The 4,953-nt window shown below is 32.6% G+C and overlaps 1 long non-coding RNA gene across 2 annotated transcripts; it reads left to right on the plus strand.

The window, feature by feature from the left end:
- Positions 1–925: 925 nt before the first annotated feature.
- Positions 926–4,937, plus strand: LOC112032179 (uncharacterized). 2 transcript variants are annotated; one of them, XR_010626154.1, is made up of 6 exons: positions 926–1,103; positions 1,943–2,029; positions 2,343–2,452; positions 2,535–2,659; positions 3,469–3,583; positions 3,669–4,937. It is a non-coding gene; the product is annotated as an uncharacterized LOC112032179 (long non-coding RNA). The 2 variants fall into 2 exon arrangements; XR_002885061.2 differs by lacking the exons at positions 3,469–3,583; positions 3,669–4,937 and adding an exon at positions 3,150–3,361.
- The last annotated feature ends 16 nt before the right edge of the window (positions 4,938–4,953 follow it).

Genomic DNA, 4,953 nt, shown 5'->3' on the forward strand with positions numbered 1-4,953 from the left:
AAGAATTAAATATAGCATATAAAAATATAATATTATTTTATTACATAGCATGATTTGGGTAATTTGGTATTTATTCTGTTACATAGCATGATTTTTTATAGTGCTCAATTTAGATGTTAAACTATGGGACTTTACTAATTTTTGTTTATTTTCTAATCTTTTGTGGTAGACAAAGTACTCTTAATAGTTGTATTAGAAGTACTCTATACTGCCATTCATTTAAAGAAAAGTAAAGGTTAGCCAAACCAAAATAATCGGATAGGTGACAAATTTTAACTTTTGCAATTTTATTTTAATTATTATTATTATTTTATAACAATGCATGTATAGAAATTTAATTCTTAGATTTTGCTAATAATTGTTTATTTGATAATATGTTTTGGGTGGCCAAAATTATAACTCCTACAAAGAAAATAACTTTAATAGATTATCAAAAACAAAATTTTATCCTAATATTGGTTCAATTAATCATTATTAAGTTTTATTATTTTTTTTAGTTTACGTTTTTTTGGTGTTTTGGATTGTTCCTATATTACATTTATGATTGCTCCTATAATAAATAAAAATATAATTACGAAATACATTACTCATTATTAGATTAGTTTAAATTGTAAAAAAAAAAAAAAATTAATAAAACCACTATAAAAATAATTATCACGCGCAACGCGCGGGTTCGCGGCTAGTATGTATTAGAAGCCATATCATATGTTAATTAATGTTGTAATATTTCATTTTTATTTCAATGACTTTTTGCATTTATTTTATTTTATTTTTTTATATACAAAATAGAAATTGTACTCTATTTTAAAACAAAATATTACAATATTGATGTAACACTCCAAATAAAAAAATAGGGGAAAAAAAAAGGGTTTTGGCTATAGAATTTTAGGTGAGGTTAATTTCGTAAATCTGTTCCTAACAAAACGCCCTCCACACGTTATCTCACCCTCCCCTTCTCAGCCCCTGTCTCTCTCTTTCGGCTGGTTGGCTAAACTACCTCCCTCTCTCTCATCTCTTGTTACTCACAGATACCTGTTGCCCATTGCTTCCATTGTGCTTTCATTTTTCATTTTGTGGTGGAAGCTTTTGGGTTAAGGATTTTGGTAAGAAACTTATTCACAGTTCTACTTATTACTCCTCCTAAGATTTAGTCTTCCATTGTACAAGTCTAAGTAGGAGGGTATTTAGTTCATTTGTTTTTGGTTGTGCTAAGTTACATTAATAATTCTTAATCTATCAATATGACAATCCTTTGAGTGGCATATAATCAAATTTGAACTTATAAGAACTTAGATTATGTGAATGTCTCATTAGATGTATTCAATACTCACTATGCTTTGAGCTTGAATTGTGTTTGCATAACATGTGTTTGATAAAATGCATCGCCGAACATATTGTTGTTCTTTGAAAATTGGGGCATGAACCCTTCACTAAAATTGTCTCCTTTCATAAGGAAAGCTTTACTCCAAAATTTAGATAATTTTTAGTCACGTTAAGGTTTTAAGGTTTTAAATTCCATTTTGAATGTCTTGTCTTCGTATAGACACATTTGTTATACAAGCTTGTTATGAACTAGTTTGCACATCTTTTGGAATTTTGGATAGTTGCTTTGTCTTGCTTGGGTTTTGTTGTTTAGTATCAAATGAAATACATATGCCTTGCTACCTTTATATTAAAGAGATGTGTTTTTATGCTATGCTATAAATCTACATTGTTTACGGCTGGAAATTGAAATTGTTTTGAGGTTTTATTTGGTCAAATGGATTTCTTGTGTGCTTGTTTGGTTCTTGTTAGGGAAGGGGTACTTGTCTTAGGATGGTTAAGTTAGGCTTTAGTACCCTTGGTTTGATTTTAGGGGATCCTTTTCGATCTTGGAGACAAGTGTGATGGTAAACTTTGTGATAGGCCTTGTTATTGATAGGCTTGATCCTTATGTTTATAGGTTTTGATATTCTTGGTGATGGGCCTAGTGATTGAGTTGCTTGATTTGGTGGTGCCTGGTTGAGGTAAAATTGGTTGGCATTTCGAGGTAAGTGTCTTCTTAATGGGATTTTTGAAAAAGAATCATTATTGCACTCAATTATTTTATCCACCCATTTTGGAACATTATTCATGATTTTCCTAAAATGTACTATGTGTTTGTTATTGTTAGCTATCATTTATGGAAAACGCATGAAGAATTGAAAGTGCATCATATTTGTCAATGCATTTGTTAGCATGAAAGGACAAGCATCCTTGATTTAATTCTTGGAAATGGATTATATGGATTTATTGCATTATTTGCAAATTCTATTATTGTTTTTGTACGTAAATTTGAATATATATTTGAATTTTTTTTACAGAAAACCCTTGAGGAGGTGGAGGAGGACCTAAATGGGTTTTTTCCAAACATGCTCCCTGATCTTAGTGCATTTTTTATGGATGAAGGGATCGATGATTTTCATAAAGAAAAGTAAGTGGAAATTAATGAAATATTCTTTAGTAGAAAACATGTAATATTATGTGCTTACTAATTGAGTTATTTAAAATAATAGTGACAAATATGGAGAAGACGTCATTAGCCATTTGCACTCTATCCTAAAGCGTTGCATGCTCAAAAATGGCGATTGGGATACTGAATACTTTTGCGAGATTTGTCGATCGATTTTCTCCTTAATTGGTAAAATTCACCTCTTTATCATAGTGTGTAATTGTCATAATTTCTTTTTTTTTTTTTTTTTAAGTGAGAAATATGTGAGAAATATGCTTAAGTAAATCATTACTAACAATTGTTTCATAAACATATTCTATCAAATGCTAAGGACTTACCTAAACATTGTTGAAAATTATGAATTATGATGCCTGTAGTTCTTTTCAATTGTTAGTATAGATAGAAAACTGTTAAAAACACTAACCCTGTTTTTCCCAAATAGCCCCCTAGAATTAGAAAAAATGTAAAATTAGGATGAACAAAGAAATGTAAGGTTTTTAGAAAACAAATATGACTAAATTTATTATGATTTGTTTGAGTAATCTCCACCTTACTGGTTGTTTGAAATTATTTGATGGATAGTAGAAGAAAAAGTAAAATCTATTAATATCCATAATTTTTTTTTTCATATTAATTCTTTGGATACTGATTAAAAGATTTGCATGGTATATGATGCTAGAGATCTGTTCTTATATGATACCTAAGGCTTCTCAGAGTCAAGGCTTATGAAGTGTTCTAACCAATTTTAAAGAAAAAATTCAGGTTTGTTCATCCCATTTAACTACTGAAAGTCTGAAACTCAAATGTGGGTCTTGATTTGAGCCAAGATCAATAGTGTGATGTTATACCATTTGAACTTAGTTGAGTGTTTCTCAAAAAAAAAAAAAAAAAAAAAAAACCTTAGTTGAGTGTTATTTATCTTCTTCTCTATTGTAAATTATGAACTTGTTGCTTATATACACTGATATATAATTAACAATATTTTGTAAATAAATCAGTTATATAGTGTTCACAGGAGACTTTATAAAGGAATATGCCTATAATCCTGAAGCTGATGTAAGCAAACTGGTCAGAGCAATCATTGATAAATTGGAAAATCCACAGGAATTTAATGTATGCTTCCATCTATCTCAAGACTTTTTCTTTGTTGATGTAGATGTCTAGCATTTATCCTACTTATAATTTGTTGGCTTGGCAGTATCTACTTAAATATGTTCCCAGTAGCTACCAGCCTAGAATGCACAGACACGACTCCAGAGGAGCCGCACCCGCGTCTGACTCGGCGAGACGCAGCGACGCGGGAGGGACGCCGCTGACCGCGCGTCCGTGCCGCAACGGGCCGCGTCCTGCCACGTGGATTCCTCGACTCGCGCCAACGCAACTCAAATCGAGCCTACTCGGGCCGTATCGGCCGAATATCGATGTGTTTCGGCCGGAAAAAGGAAATCGGTCGGTAAGGAAAAAAAAAAAAAAAAACTTAAAACCGAAAACCGAAAATACTGGAAAAAGGAAATCGGCCGGCTCACTGTTCTTCGTCTTCTTCTTCTTTGCTTCTTCGTCTTCTTCTTCGCCCTCCTTAACCCCTTTCTTCTTCTTCTTCTTCGTCTTTGCTTCGTTCGAGTAAGTTTTGTTCTGTTTCTTTTTTTCTTTTCTTTTTTGAAGAGCTCTGCTTCTTTGTCCCAGGAGATAAAAAAGCTTTATTTTTTCTTTGTGGCTCTCACGCCTTTCTAATCAAACACGTGAGAGCCACATCTACCCTTTTTTTTTCTTTTTTAATAGGAAGCTACACCTATTTTAATATTTACTACATATATCATTTATTTTATTTTTGAGCTAAGTCACATCTTTTTATTTATTTATTATTTATGAGAAGCTTCATCTATTTTAATACCTCTGTCAATAATTCAAGTGTCAAAAACTTTATTATTATTATTATATAAAAAAGTATGCTTAGCAATATATTAAAAATATAAATAAAAATATTTTAAATAATTTTTTAATTGCCGAGTCCCGCATCCGCACCCGCACCCGCACTCGAGTCCCGAAACGCACCCGTGCTTCATAACTGAAGAGGAGAAAAATAAGCTGACGGGTCCAAGCAATGTTGATGGACGGGCCCATTAGGTGCAAGACTTGGTAAGGACGGATTTGTTGGCCACATGTCAGACAGAATCCCTATATGGGAATACTTGCGGCACACCTCCTAGATTCTAGGAGTAATTAGAGTCCTAGCGCAATTAGGGTTCTAGAAGCTGCGTGCATCGATAGAGATCTTCTTTATAAGGAATATGACTTGTCCATCACGTTTGGGACTCCTCAAGAGGATTTCTACAAGGAAAGACTTCGACTCCAAGTAAAAAAGGTCAACTTTCGACGACTATAAAAGCCCCAATACCCTCACAAATCGAGGTACGCTTAATTTTACCCTCTCTAGCACTCTAGAGTTGTGAGCATATTTCTGACTTGACCTTCGGAGGGTATTT

This window comes from Quercus suber, unplaced genomic scaffold (assembly GCF_002906115.3).
Source record: "Quercus suber isolate HL8 unplaced genomic scaffold, Cork oak 2.0 scaffold_701, whole genome shotgun sequence".
NCBI classification, from domain to species: Eukaryota; Viridiplantae; Streptophyta; class Magnoliopsida; order Fagales; family Fagaceae; genus Quercus; species Quercus suber.